The sequence below is a fragment of the Hakea prostrata genome, chromosome 10 (assembly GCF_041222555.1).
Source record: "Hakea prostrata isolate BN-2017 chromosome 10, UWA_Hpros_2, whole genome shotgun sequence".
Lineage (NCBI taxonomy): Eukaryota > Viridiplantae > Streptophyta > Magnoliopsida > Proteales > Proteaceae > Hakea > Hakea prostrata.
In genome coordinates, this window is record NC_142609.1 from 29,993,953 (window position 1) to 30,010,369 (window position 16,417).

The following is a 16,417-nucleotide window of genomic DNA, read 5'->3' on the forward strand; positions in this document are numbered from 1 at the left end:
TATGGTTTCTCAGAGCACAAGCTGTAAGATTGAGAAAGGAGAAATGAATGATATATTCATTATGATAATTTGATAGAGATCACACGACCCTAGATTGTTCACTTTCCAAATCTTACAGCCTAGATGAATAGAATAGCTACTCTTGTATTTACATGCATTCCTTGTAATGTCAAACGGTGTACGCCAATATCCCGTACTTATTACTCTTTTTTGTCCTTTTACATTCACATGGAAATATGATTTATAATCAAGATTTGTACCAAAGAAATGATACATTAAAAAAGAATACAAACTACCCGCATGGCTCATGCACAAAGACGGAGATGGATGGGAGTGCAATAAAGATATTGAGTTGCAAGGCTTTTCGGTTGCACCTGGAGTTGATTGGTCTTTCCACACTCTCGTCTATAAATGCTTCATGTAGTGGGTGCAAGAACCAGATGGATGATCATCACTAAATGAATGAAATTTACAGATATGTAAATTCTAGTTGGTTCAAAAAACAAAAACAAAACCAAACTCAAATCGATTGACTAGGTGAGCCATGCATAAAAAAAATGGTCCCGTTATCCTTCTAGTTTGTTCATTCAAATTAGAATTCTAATTCAAAACCAACCAAAAAAAGGTTAATAAGAAAATGCATTTAGGCTTTCCATTTAGAGAAAATCCATGCAAGCAAAACAACAAACACATTGAAAAGCATTGAAATCTCAACCACCATCAATCTTCCAAGCCAAACAAGGAGACCAGAACCACCTAAGAAGTCTGTTATGCCATTCTCTTATAAATAAGCACGTAGAGAAGAATATGTCGTTGCATTGATCTAGCAAAACACTAGAAGAAAAGAAAGAGACAAGAGAGCATCAAGGAGCTTGCAAGTACGTGTAACTATACCCAATTCTAGTGTCATGAGGGTTGTGTGCCTTGTTGTGGTCTGCATGGTTGTGGCAGCACCAAATGCTGCAGATGCCCTCACTTGTGGGCAAGTGGTCTCTTGATTGGCTTCTTGCCTCACCTTTCTGCGCAACGGAGGAAAGGTGTCTTGGGCTTGTTGCTATTCCTTGAGAACACTCAACTCCGCTGCAAGAACCACTCCTGACCGTCGGGCAGCTTGTCGCTGTCACAAGAATGCCTATAGTGCCACTCCCGGCATCAAGGGAGGAAATGCTTTAGCACTTCCCGAAAAATGTGGTGTCCACCTTCCCTACAAGATCAGCCCTTCCATTGACTACTCCAAGTATATTTTCACCATCTAGATAACCCCGTGAATTTTCAAATCCTTTCTATTCCTACCATGAATCTCAAACACTTAGATATGAGAATTTCATAATGGTTAAGTGATTCTTGTATGACTAACATTCGGATTTTGTTACGTTTTCAGGGTGAGGTGAAGTGAATGTGCTCAAAGGCGAAGAAGATCAATAGACATGTCTAGATATGGCAATTCCACATCAGTGGTAAACAAGTTTGAAAGTCTCTCATTATCAATGTGCAAACATATAATTGTAAGGCAGCTGAGCTTCTTGTTTATCTCCTAGTTTGGGTGACTGTACGAAATAAATATTAACATTTCCCCCTACTGCAAACTCATTCCTCCTTCTGCATAAAATTTGCCTTGGTTTATATTAATATAGAGACTCAAACTCGACAGCACTCATTTTCCATTTTTGGGTAACAGATGCGCATGGTGGTAAATTTGTGTTTGGAAATGTCTGGCTGTAACTAATTGTGGGTGCCCAAGACCTAAGTTTTGTTTCCTTGATTCTTAAAGTATGACGATGGGTAAAAGAATAGAAAAGCAAATAGTTTTCTACGGATATCGAAGAACAAATCTGTGCCATGTTGCCATTTTGGCCATTAGAACATTACCATACAATACTAAGTCGCTTCCCCTAGTCTTACCATGTGATTTAATTTTGAATCTCCCTTCTCCGTTGTTTATTTGCAAACCATCAATGTAGTATAATGGGCTATAACGGGCATAAGCAAGCCGAACTGACAGAGCGAAGAAAATAAAAATATAAAATTTCTATCTCGTACCCAATCTTGTGTCAAAAGACCCCAACAATTTGAGGAGGATTCAAGATGCTAAATTTGGGCCAAACAAGAAGGCAGATAAGATTACATTGTACTTGCAAGTCTCGGTTCAAGGGCTTGACTTGCAGCTTCACTGAGCCCAGCCTGGCAATGGCCTTGACAATCACTTTTTCTAAGATGCTACTAAATTAGGTTGTATAAATTATGGACAAGTCCTTTATTTATTTTTTTAATTTATTTAATATTTTTTTTTTTGGGGGGGGTGGGTGGGGGATTACTAGTGTGTTTCATGAAAGTTCTACAGTTCTACTACAATATTTCTTTGCGGCAAACTTTTTTTTTTTTTTTTTTTTTTTTTGTGTGTTGTATGCTTTAAAAATGTTTTGGAATTATTTTTAGTGTGTAATAAACGCGTTCGATAAGCATTTCTTGAACATTTATGAAATAAGAATAAGTTTAATAAACAAGGGAAGCATGTTACTAATAAGTATTAATAATGAACAAAATAATATTGAAGGATTATATCATACTCTTTGAAAGGGGCTTTGAATTTTAAGGAAATAAAAGAAACTTCACTCCCAAAAATAAGATCATAAAATTAAAAAGGATACACCTTGTTGGGTTCCATTTTGTCATCTGCGAGTATCAAGCAACAAACTTGCTAAACAATTAAAGCGATAAATTGTTCCCAACCACGGTCTTTTTGAAACATTAGCTACCATCTCATTAACAATAGGTAGAAGAAAATGTTGCAGATAAAAAGACGCTCTATTCTTGGCTACTAATTTTGCTAAATAACCACAATCAGATAGACTGTCTAAAATGGTGAGAGATGCATTATACTTTGCGTACATAGTTGGGACTCCAACGTACAAAAGAAGCTTTTGCTATTGAGGGTTTCACTGTTGTGGCGTGAATGGTTCCTGAGAATTGAAATGAACAACTCCTAGGTGTTATATAAAAGATTCCATTTTCGTCCCCCCCCCCCCACCCCCAATCTAAGATAAGTTAAAACTATAAATGACTAAGGATAATTGAAAATAAAAATCTTGAGAGCCCCGATCAATTAATTCTGGGATTTTCAATGGCTAACTTGATATGGTTACTCATAGCACAAGCTGTAAGATTGAGAAAGGGGAAATGAATGATATATTCATTATGATACTTTGATAGAGATCACACAACCTAGATTGTTCACTCTTCAAATCTTACAGTCTTGTTCAATACAATAGCTACACTTATATTTACATGCATTCCTTGTAATGTTCAACGGTGTACACCAATATCCCGTACATATTACTCTTTTTTGTCCTAGTTTTACATTCCCATGGAAATATGATTTATAATCAAGATTTGTACAAAAGAAATGATACTTATTAAAATAAAAATGAATACCAACCTCCCGCATTGCTCGTGCACGAAGACATAGATGGATGGAAGTGCAATAAAGATATTGAGTTTCAAGGCTTTTCAGTTGCACTAGGGGTTGATTGGTCTTTCCACACACTCGTCTATAAATGCTTCATGTAGTGGGTGCAAGAACCAGATGGATGGTCATCACTAAATGATTGAAGCTTACCAGATATGTAATACTGGTTGGTTCAAAAAACTAAAAACAAACCAAACTCAAATCGATTGAGTAGGTGAGCCATTCATCTAAAAAATGGTCCCGTTAGCCTTCCAATTTGATCATTCAAATTAGAATTCTAATTCAAAACCAACCAAAAAAAGGTTAATTAGAAAAAAATATCTAGGCTTTCCATTTTAGAGAGAATCCACGCATCCAAAACAACAAACACATCAAAAAGCATTGAGATCTCAGCCACCATCAATCTTCCAAGCGAAACAAGGAGACTAGAAAAGGAGGAAAGCTGTCTTGGGCTTGTTGCGATTCCGTGAGGGCACTCAACTCCGCTGCAAGAACCACTTCTAACCGTCTGGCAGCTTATCGTTGTCTAAAGAATGCATACAGAGCCACTCCATATATCAAGGGAGGCAATGCTTCAGCAATTCCTGGAAAGTGTGGTGTCCACCTTCCCTACAAGATCAGCCCTTCCATTGACTGCTCCAAGTATATTTTCATCGTCTAGAAAACCCCATGAATTTTCAAATCCTTTCTATTCCTACAGTGAATCTCAAACACTTAGATATGAGAATTTCAAAATGGTTAAATGATTCTTGTTTGACTAACATTCGGATTTTGTTACGTTTTCAGGGTGAGGTGAAGTGAAAGTGCTCAGAGGCGAAGAAGATCAATAGACATTTCTAGATCTGGCAATTCCACATTAGGGGTGGACAAGTTTGAAAGTCTCTAGTTATCAGTGTGCTAACATATAATTGTAAGGCAGTTGAGCTGCTTGTTTATCTCCTAGTTTGGGTGATTGTACGAAATAAATATTAACATTGTCTACCACTAATGTGGAATTGCCGGATCTAGACATGTCTATTGATCTTCTTCGCCTCTGAGCACTTTCACTTCACCTCACCCTGAAAACATAACAAAATCCAGATGTTACTCATACAAGAAGCACTTAACCATTATGAAATTCTCATATCTAAGTGTTTGAGATTCACAGTAGGAATAGAAAGGATTTGAAAATTCACGGGGTTATCTAGATGATGAAAATATACTTGGAGCAGTCAATGGAAGGGCTGATCTTGTAGGGAAGGTGGACACCACATTTTCCGGGAAGTGTTTAAGCATTGCCTCCCTTGATGCCTGGAGTGGCTCTGTAGGCATTCCTGAGACAGCGACAAGCTGCTCGACGGTCAGGAGTGGTTCTTGCAGTGGAGCCCTCACGGAATAGCAACAAGCCCAAGACACCTTTCCTCCATTGCGCAGAAAGGTGAGGCAAGAAGCCAATCAAGAGACCACTTGCCCACAAGTGAGGGCATCTGCAGCATTTGGTGCTGCCACAACCATGTAGACCAAAACAAGGCACAAAATCTTCATGACACTAGAATTGGACATAGTTATACGTACTTGCAAACTCCTTGATGCTCTCTTGTCTCTTTCATTTCTCCTAGTTTTTTACTAGATCAATGCAATGACATACTCCTCTCTATGTGCTTATTTATAAGAGAAGGGCGTAACAAATTTCTTAGGTGGTTCTGTTCTCCTTGTTTGGCTTGGAAGATTGATGGTGGTTGAGATTTCAATGGCTTTTCGATGTGTTTGTTGTTTTGCTTGCGTGGATTCTCTCTAAAATGGAAAGCCTAAATTTTTTTTCTAATTAACCTTTTTTTGGTTGGTTTTGAATTAGAATTATAATTTGAATGAAGAAACTTGAAGGCTAACAGGACCATTTTTTAGATGCATGGCTCACCTACTCAATCGATTTGAGTTTGGTTTTGTTTTAGTTTTTTGAACCAACCAGTAATTACAAATCTGTAAACTTCAATCATTTAGTGATGATCATCCATCTGGTTCTTGCACCCACTATAGACGAGTGTGTGGAAAGACCAATCAACCCCTAGTGCAACTGAAAAGCCTTGCAACTCAATATCTTTATTGCACTCCCATCCGTCTCCATCTTCGTGCATGAGCAATGCGGGAGGTTGGTATTCTTTTTTATTTTAATATGTATCATTTGTTTTGTACAATCTTGATTATAAATCATATTTTAATGGGAATGTAAAACAAGGACAAAAAAGAGTATTATGTACGGGATATTGGTGTACACCGTTGAACATTACAAGGAATGCGTGTAAATACAAGAGTAGCTATTGTTTTGAACTAGACTATAAGATTTGAAGAGTGAGCAATCAAGGTCGTGTGATCTCAATCAAATTATCATAATTAATATATCATTTATTTCCCCTTTCTCAATCTTACATCTTGTGCTCTGAGTAACCATATCAAGTTAGCCGTTGAAAATCCCATAAGGAATTGATCGGGGCTCTCAAGATTTTTATTTTCAATTATCTTTAGTCATTTATAGTTTTAACTTATCTTAGATTGGGGGTGGGGGTGGGGGGAGGAAAATGGAATCTTTCATATAACACCTAGGAGCTGTTCATTTCAATGCTCAGGAGCCATTCACGCCACAACAGTGAAACCCTCAATAGCAAGAGCTTCTTTTGTACATTGGAGTCCCAACTCAGTACACAAAGTATAATGCATCTCTCACCAATTTAGATAGTCTAATTAATTGTGGTTATTTAGCAAAACTAGAAGCCAAGAAGAGAGCATCTTTTTATCTGCAACATTTTCTTCTACCTATTGTTAATGAGATGGTAGCTAATGCTTCAAAAAGATCCTGGTTCGGAACCGTTTATCGCTTTAATTGTTTAGCAAGTTTGTTGCTTGATAACTCATTGACATGGCTTCTAGAGTAAATGATCTATTGTAATTATTAAGCATTGGCTCCATTGATGTTCAATTCGTGGGAATTTGTGGTTCTAGTGGTATCGGAAGAGGACTCTTGCCATGGCCATCTATAATGCTATCATTTCAACCATTGATAAGCATTGTTTTCTTTCAGACGTTAGAGAACAAGCAACACAATTTGGGGGTCTAGTGTCATTGCAGAAGCAATTCCTAAAAGATATTTTCAAGGAGGACTTTGGCATAAGAGATCTTCATAGAGGAAAAAATATTAATAAAAGAAAGAGTTGGAAGGAAAAAGGTTTTTCTTGTCTTGATGACGTTGATAGAAAAGAACAAATAGATGTTTTGGCTGGCAAAGGAAGTGGGTCATAATTACAACAAGAGACGAAGATGTTCTGAACTTGGCTAAAGTTAATGGAGATAAAATATACAGGCCTCAGTTGCTAGATCATGTGCATTCTCTTCAACTATTTAGTTGGCATGCCTTTCAAAATAGCCAACCTCCAAAAGATTTTATGCAACTCTCACATGATGTGGTGTACCATTCTGGAGAGTTACCATTAATTCTAGAGGTATTCGGGTCTTATCTGGTCGATATAAGTGACAAAGATGAGTGGGAAGACACATTAAAAGCGTTAAAAGAAATTCCTCCTGAAGAAGTCTAAAGAATGCTAAGGATAAGCTATGACAATTTAGAAAATGACTATCAAAGAGACATATTTCTTGATGCAGCTTGCTTTTTCATTGGATGGAAAAAGAAAACTGTAATTTGCATTTGGGAAGGTTGTGGCTTTTATCCAAAACCAGCAATGTCCAGATTAATAAAAAGATCCCTTCTAAAATTTGATGGAAAATACTTGATAATGCATGATCACATCCTAGACATGGGAAGAGAAATTGTCTTAGAAGATAGTCGTAAAGATCTAAGTAAGCGTAGTAGGCTATGGTCTTACGGCGACATTGTGGAAGTATTAAGTAGGCATAAGGTAACCCAAAGCACATCCCCGCTCCCCTGTTTTCTATTTCTTAATATTGTTCTATTTCCAACCATTTCCATTTGATTGAGGTTTTTTTGGTTCTGTTATAGGAAACTAACACAATAGAAGGAATGACCCTCCACTGTGCCTCAAAGACACTTTTGATCTAACTACGGAATCTTTGGAGCTGATGCCCAATTTAAGATTTCTTAGCTTTCTTCTCGAACTGAATGTTTTTCAGAGAGAAGCTTCTAGCTTTCCAGTTTATATTATAGAAGATTAGTTTATCTCAAGCTATTATACAAAGGTTCTACTCAGTTTTGGAATGACATACCTCCAAATAAACATAAGGTATAGTATTCGACTTTTTTCTTTTTCTCAATAATAATATTAAGTATTATAAATTATAATATATGTATGTTTTACACTCTATAAGATATTCTTTATATGGAAAGATAGATTGCCACCCAAGGGGGGGGGAGGGAGGGAATTTTTTGCCAACATTGTGTGTTGAGATCACTGTAATCTTCAATTAAGATGGGAATGTGAATCACCGAGATTGTATGCTAAGGTGGTTGAGATCTTCAATTGGAAGTATTGTCTATTGGGGGGTGATGGAAAAAACACCAACAATTTTTTTTATAACAAATGTGTTTTTTTTTTTTTTTTTTCGGTGTTTAAAATGGTGAATTTTCTCGTTTATTGTTTCCGTTATAGCCTATATATCAAAGTCCCCAAACTTTTCATGCATGGTTTCCTTCCTTGGAGCAATTAGACTTTGAAGGATGTGCGTCATTGTATGAGTTAGATGAGTCCATTGGGTAGTTGAGTCAACTCAAAAGTCTTAATCTCAAGCGGTGCACATCACTTAAGAAATTGCCTGACTCCATTGGTGAATTGAAAACCCTGGAGAAGCTTGACTGGTCATACACAAGAATAAAAATACTTCTAGACAGCATTTCTAAGATGACTTCTCTCAAAGAGCTTATTCTTAAGTCTTGCAAGTTACTCAAAAAGTTGCCTGATGGTGTTGGACTATTAGAAAAGCTAGATTTTCGATTTGGCACTGCACTAGTGAAGCTACCAAGATCATTCGGGGGAATGAGATGTTTGGATAGAGTACAACTAGAAGCAATCCGTATTGCTGAATTTCTTGATGATTTTTCAATGCCTCCAAATTTAGTGGAGCTGGAAATTAATTTTCTGCCACAGTTTAACTCCCTTCCGGCAAATTTTTCATTCTTGAAAATTTTGAAGCAATTGAAAATTCGTCAATGTGAAAAGTTGGAATGCCTCCAAGTGCTTCCCTCATGTTTGGTTGAACTTTGTGTTGAAAACTGTGATTCATCGGTAGGACTACCTGATCAATCAAAGTTAAAAATGTTGAGAACATTAAAGCTCATGTTTTGCAAAAAGTTGGAGGAAATCCCAGGCCTTGAGGAAATTGAATCATTGTACGAATTGGATGCACGAGGATCCTATAAGTTGACACATACTCAAAGGAAGATTATTTAGCTGCAGGTCATCCCCTCTATCATCTTTTTTGTAGAAACTATATATGTACCAATAAATTTATTATTTTGATTATTGATGGTTCTTTTGTTATGGTTATTTACAGGGCACACTTGGACCATACAACAGGTCACTAGCCCCTAGTTACAGTTATTCGTTGACAGTAAGGATTTATAAAAGTGGTTTTCTTCGTTGCCTTGTTCTGGATATCTCAAACCCCAGGTCCTATATATAAAGTGGGTTTCAGCATAGATGTTTTTGCTTCAATCCACCGAAAGGATAAGAAGAGAATTCTTTGTTTCCATTCGCTAATGGTGGTGCACCTTGACCGTAGTATTGATGGAGATGTAATCTACATTGGTCATTTCAAAGGCTTTCATTTGTTTGGAGTTCCATTGCACCAAAATGATGGAATTGAATTTTTAAATGTCGATGCCAATTACTGCACAGTAAAATTCTGTGAGGTGTTGTTCAAGAAGGGGGAACTTGGTACGTTGCAAAAGCCTTGTCCAAATTTCAATACCTCAAATTGGTCATACGTGGATGACGATGGTGGGGTACTTACATTAGATTATTTGCCCATCAAGGATGATGATGATGATGAGGCACCAGGTCCGATCCTTAATTTACTCCGAACAAAGCTCCTAGTGTATGCCTGTCCAATCTGTAGACGGCTCTCGGCGAATGAACATTGGGATCGTCTTAAAGATACCTTGGTGAGTAATCTCAGAATAGACAAATTTCTTTAGGGCCCGTTTGTTTATATGAATCTAGAGATTTCAAATCTCTAGATTTATGAATGCAAGATTTTTACCCGTTTGGTTGTGAAAAATCATGGATTCATGAAATCTAGAGATTCATCTTTTTACAGTAAAAATGTGAGTGTAGATTTACGAGTATGGGGTCAAATCCCCACCACTATAAAAGTGCTAAACATTTGCTCATTCAAAAAATTCACGTTGACTAAATAGTTTTTTAGGATGAATCCACAGATTCATTTAACCAAATAATTAATTTTATAAATTATGACTCCATAAATTTAAAATCTCTAGATTTTGAAATCTTCGAAATCATGTAACCAAATAGACCCTTAATTGATTAATTAATTACCTCACAAACTTGGTTGTATTACTAATAATTCTATTGTTTCTTTGAATTTTTCACAGCTTCAAGTTTGCGATCTGTGTAAATTTCAAAGCGCTTTTATCAAAGCTTGGAAGGAAGCAGAGGCTCAATCTATGATTATATCTCTCTGCAGGGTCTAAGTTGGTAGTGTCCAATTATCATTATGTCGAGTCACTTACAACCAAGGTGCGAACTTCCGGCAGAGTTCGCCGGTTTGCTACCTGGTGAACCAGGCCAACTGGCAAAATCTCGCCGAAAGTTTGCCGGAAATCGCTGTCTATGATTCACTGCTGCTTCTGTGTGGTGGTGGTGGTATATGCGGTGGTAGTGCAGTTGGCAATGCTGTTTTAGCATGCTATTTTCTTATGTTATCTTTCCTGTTTATTTCTCGTCCAAGCTTGCTTGTTTAACGGTCCTGTTTTAGCACCGCCATTGCAACTCGGTGGTTTTCGCTTTCATTTTCTGTCTTCCAACTGGCTGTTTTAGCACCGCAACTTCTCTATTTCTTCCTCTTCCAAGTTTCATCACAAGTTGTTTCTTTTTGATTTCCTGGTCAGCCATTCATTTTTTATGTTTAGACTCGAACATATCAAGGATTCTGTTTTTGGTTTCTTGTCTTTCTTTCTTTGGCTTTCTTCTTCTACTCGTCAATGATTTTCATTTGATTGGATCCAGAAAATCATCGATTTTCCATATTGATGATGATTTTCATTTTTTCAATTTCGTGACCAAACTGCATCTTAAAAGTTCAAAATTTTGAGCCAATCATGAAACAGGATCAATAATGGTAAACTAGTAATGGATATTACATATTTACGGATGGATTAACCATCGTCTAAGGTTGCAAGTATGAAATTAATTTTTTTGGGTAAAAGCAAGTATGAAACTTCACCTGCAAGTATTCGAGGAGAATTGTTGCCCTGTTGGATTAGATAATTGAGCAGAGAAAGAAGCATAGGGCGGCTCGGGGGGGGAGCGGGAGTTTGGTTTCTGGATGAAGGAAGATGATGGACTTAAGGAGCAAAATGAAGAAAAATTAATTGAGGGGTATTTTGGTTTTACACACTTAAAGGGTATATTAGACATTTTACACCCTAATATTAACTGTCAAAGTGCTTGACCAAATTTTTCACTTTGTTCCAAGGGGGCGCTGTAGAATATATCCCCCTTAAGAAAGTAGTCACGAATTTGAGCCCCACTAAAGTGGACGCCATGCAGAAAACTCAAGAAATTTATGTCTTCAAAATCTTACATCAATCTTTTGATGTGACTGATAAACATATGTCATTCATCCAAAGGGAAATTGATGGTCCATTTCTTTTTCAAAAATCGATGAATTCCAAAGTTTAGTGTATTAGAAAAACCTAGTTGGGACTGCTCCAATTGCGGATTAATATCCTGTCCATTTCTGACAAGGAAATGGACCATCTATTTCCTTGTATATGTGTGACATGTGTCCCAATATCACATCAAAGGGTTGAGGTCCATTTACAAGTCACATCATATTTATTTTTAATTTAATAACAACTCTTTGATGTGAATTATAAATAGATTTCAACCATTTGATGTAATGTTGGGACACATGTCATACATTTACAAGGAAATTGATGGTCCATTTCTAACAAAGAAATGTAATGGATAAATTTTCCTCCAATCACCCTTTAAGCCAACCTATTAAACTAAACACATAACTTGACAATTAATTTTGATTGCATAAACATGAAATTATTTTTCAAAATCATCATGAACACTATCATTGAGATTTAGAGAGAATAGCAGTTGAGGTAAACATGTAATTGGTCTTAAAGCACACAATGATCATTTATTTAATGAATAGAAAAAAAAAAAACTAAGAAAATCAATCGAGCTATGAAAATTCCAAATGCAAAAATATTGCAATAAGTTTACAAAAAATTATTAACTTAATCTCATTCAAGTGAACTTGAAATCTACTAAAAATAAGGAATTATTTTCATGATAAAATTACATGAAATGTAAAATTCTTATCATATCAAATGTTAACAAATTGCAACATTCACCAATAAATAAAGGAATAATAAAAGGCAAACAAGTTGTTTTTTTTTTTTTTTTTTTAAAAGGATAAAACAACCTTTTAGTCATCAAAACCCATGATGGGTAAAAAAAAAAAAAAAAAAAAAACAAAACCGTAGTGCATAAGATTTTGTTTTTTGGTAAAACATAATAGATGAAGTTAGGCGTGCAAAAGTAGATTTATAAAAATAAAAAAAGGGATAATACCATATTGCAGAGTTGATATGCAACTATGCAACCATATCAATAATCAGCTATTGTTATTAAATGAAACCCAAAAATTTTAAATTTGACAATATTGATGCATCAAACCGTAGACAAAACCAGTATATCAAAATTTCAAATCCTTCAAAATCAAATCTTAATTACACTAAAGTGCTGAAAAGATAGAAAAATGAAAAACAATTCGAAACTCAAAACTTATAAATATTAGGATGGAAAAAACACAAACCTTCTTACTTGAATTGTTTAGATCCGATTACCAAAAAAAAAAAGATTGTTTAGATACTCCATTGCCATTAAAATCAATGCTTAATTTACCCCTCCCATGATAGGTCTAAGATGTTCCATCATCCATTAGCATTTATCTATAAAAGGCAAATTCAATGAAAGAAAACATAGAAGAGAGTGCAATAAAATGCTAAAGGGGGAAAATGACAACAATAAACCCTTTAAACTAAGAGCCTTGGAAATAACAAGGGGTATGACAAAACCTAGGAATTAATTTGCATTCACATCGTGACCCCTGGCTTCATCATTAGGTTCAATGATGAGAGGCAAATCTCTCACCATTGAAAAAAACAGACGATTCAAAACATCTACTCTGAATCTAATGACAATGGACTAGATAGTGAAGCCAAGGGAGACAAGGGAAGAAGATTTATTGTGGTGGCGTTGCATAAGCTTTAAGTTAAATTGGTTTGTCCGTATCCTAATTTATAATTCTCAATAATGGTTGCATTAACTGTTTCACAAGGTTTTGCCTTCGTGCATGTGTCACCAGGTGAATACAAGGCATATACAAATTAATGCAACTCTGATTCACTTATGTACATCCCAAAAGTGACTTGATCAAATCCACTTTGACACCTTACTTGTGGATTGGCTAAAGAAATTTGCATCAGCCACAATTGATTATGATGTAGGTTTGGTCCTTATCTACCTTGGTCGCCCTAAGCCCAAATAGGATTTTGGGTAAAAATCTTACCCCTAGGGTCAGGATGAGAATTCATCCTAAGAAGTCCTAGCTCAAGCCTTCTAAACCCTACCATTCTATACGATATTTTTGGTAAATATATATAAAAAAATATGGAACCAGACGGATGATCATCACTAAATGAATGAAGTTTACAGATATGTAAATACTTGTTGGTTTAATAAAATAAAACAAAACCAAACTCAAATCGATTGAGTAGGTGAGCCATGCATAAAAAAAACTGTCCCGTTTTCCTTCCAGTTTGTTCATTCAAATTAGAATTCTAATTCAAAACCAACCAAAAAAAGGTTAATTAGAGAAAATATTTAGGCTTTCCATTTTAGAGAGAATCCACGCAAGCAAAACAACAAACACATCGAAAAGCATTGAAATCTAAACCACCATCAATCTTCCAAGCCAAACAAGGAGATCAAAACCACCTAAGAAGTCTGTTACACCCTTCTCTTATAAAGAAGCACATAGAGAGGAGTATGTCATTGTGGGCAAGTAGTCTCTCGATTGGCTTCCTGCCTCACCTTTCTGCGCAATGGAGGAAAGGTGTCTTGGGCTTGTTGCGATTCCGTGAGAGCACTCAACTCCGCTGCAAGAACCACTCCTGACCGTCGGGCAGCTTGTCGCTCTCTCAATATTGCCAATAGAGCCACTCCCAGCATCAAGGGAGGCAATGCTTCAGCACTTCCCGGAAAATGTGGTGTCCACCTTCCCTACAAGATCAGCCCTTCCATTGACTGCTCCAAGTATATTTTCATCATCTAGATAACCCCGTGAATTTTCAAATCCTTTCTATTCCTACCGTGAATCTCAAAAACTTAGATATGGGAATTTCATAATGGTTAAGTGATTCTTGTATGACTAACATTCGGATTTTGTTACGTTTTCAGGGTGAGGTGAAGTGAAAGGTCCCAGAGGCGAAGAAGATCAATAGACATGTCTAGATCCGGCAATTCCACATTAGTGGTAGACAAGTTTGAAAGTCTCTCATTATCAATGTGCTAACAAATAATTGTAAGGGAGCAAAGCTGCTTGTTTATATCCTAGTTTGGGTGATTGTACGAAATAAATATTAACATTTCCCCTTATTGCAAACTCATTCCTCCTTTTGCATAAAATTTGCCTTGGTTTACATTAATATAGAGACTGAAACTTGACAGCACTCATTTTCCATTTTTGGCTAACAGATGCGCATGGTAGAAAATTTGTTTTTGGAAATGTCTGGCTTTAAGTAAACGTGGGTGCCCAAGACCTAAGTTGCGTTTCCTTGATTCTTAAAGTATGACAATGGATAAAAGAATAGAAAAGCAAATAGTTTTCTACGGATATCGAAGAGAAAATATGTGCCATGTTGCCATTTTGGCCATTAGAACATTACCATACAGTACTCAGTCGCTTCCCATAGTCACACCATGTGATTTAATTTTGAATCTCCCTTCCCTGTTGTTTATTTGCAAACCATTAATGTGGTATAATGGACTATAATGTGCATAGGAAAGCCAAACCGACAGGTCTATGAAAAGAAAAATACAAAATTTTTATCTCATACCTAATTTTTTGTCAAAAGACCCTGACAATGTGAGGAGGATTAAAGATGCAAAATTTGGGCCTAAGAAGAAGACAAATAAGATTACAGTGTACAAGCAAGTCTCAGTTCAAGGGCATGACTGGCAGCTTCGTTGAGCCCGGCCTGGCGATGGCCTTGACAATCGCTTTTTCTAAGACACTACTAAATTAGGTTGTATAAATTATGGATAAGTCCTTTATTTATTTATTTTTTTTAAATTTATTTAATTCTTTCTTTTTGGGGGTGGGTGGGGGGGGGGGGATAACTAGTGTGTTTCATGAAAGTTCTACTATGGTATTTCTTTGTGGGAAACCTTTATTTTATTTTTTTTATATTTGTGTGTGTGTTTGTATGCTTTAAAAATGTTTTGGAATTATTTTAAGTGTATAATAATGTGTTCCATAAGCATTTCCTGAACATATATGCAATAAGAATAAGTTTAATAAACAATTTAAAGAAAGCATGCTCCTAACAAGTATTAATAATGAAAAGAATAATATTGAAGGATTATATCATACTCTTTGAAAGGGGCCTTGAATTTTACGGAAATAAAAGGAACTTCAGTCTCCAAAAATAAAAACATAAAATTAAAAAGGATGCACCTTGTTAATTGGACTCCATTTTTTCATTTGGGAGTATCAGGCAACAAACTTGCTAAACAATTAAAGTGATAAAATGTTCCGAACCAACGTCTTTTTGAAGCATTAGCTACCATCTCATTAACAGTAGGTAGAAGAAAAGGTTGCAGATAAAAAGAAGCTCTCTTCATGGCTTTTAGTTTTGCTAAATAACCACATACAAATAGATAGACTGTCTAAATTGGTGAGAGATGCATTATACTTTGTGTACTGAGTTGAGACTCCAGCGTACAAAAGAAGCTCTTGCTATTGAGGGTTTCACTGTTGTGGCGTGAATGGTTCCTGAGCATTGAAATGAACAACTCCTAGGTGTTATATGAAAGATTCCATTTTCCTCCCCCCCACCCCCACCACCCAATCTAAGATAGTTAAAACTATAAATGACTAAAGATAATTAAAAATAAAAATCTTGAGAGCCCCGATAAATTCCTTATGGGATTTTCAATGGCTAACTTGATATGGTTACTCACAGCACAAGCTGTAAGATTGAGAATGGGTAAATGAATGATATATTCATTATGATAATTTGATAGAGATCACACGACCCTAGATTATTCGTTCTCCAAATCTTACAGTCTAGATCAATACAATAGCTACTCTTGTATTTACACACATTCCTTTTAATGTTAAACGGTGTACACCAATATCCCATACTCGTTACTCTTTTTTGTCCTTGTTTTACATTCCCATGGGAATATGATTTATAATTAAGATTTGTACCAAAGAAATGATACATATTAAAAAAAAAAGAATACCAACTACCTGCATGGCTAATGCACAAAGACAGAGACGGAGGGGAGCGCAATAAAGATATTTAGTTGCAAGGTTTTTCAGTTGCACTAGGAGTTGATTGGTTTTTCCACACACTCATCTATATATGCTTCATGTAGTGGGTGCAAGAACCAGATGGATGATCATCACTAAATGAATGAAGTTTACAGATATGTTAATACTAGTTGGTTCAAAAAACTA

General features: G+C 36.0%; 1 pseudogene; it reads left to right on the plus strand.

The window, feature by feature from the left end:
• Positions 1–10,391, plus strand: part of LOC149002448 (uncharacterized) — a 34,416-nt pseudogene extending 24,025 nt beyond the window's left edge.
• Positions 10,392–16,417: the final 6,026 nt, after the last annotated feature.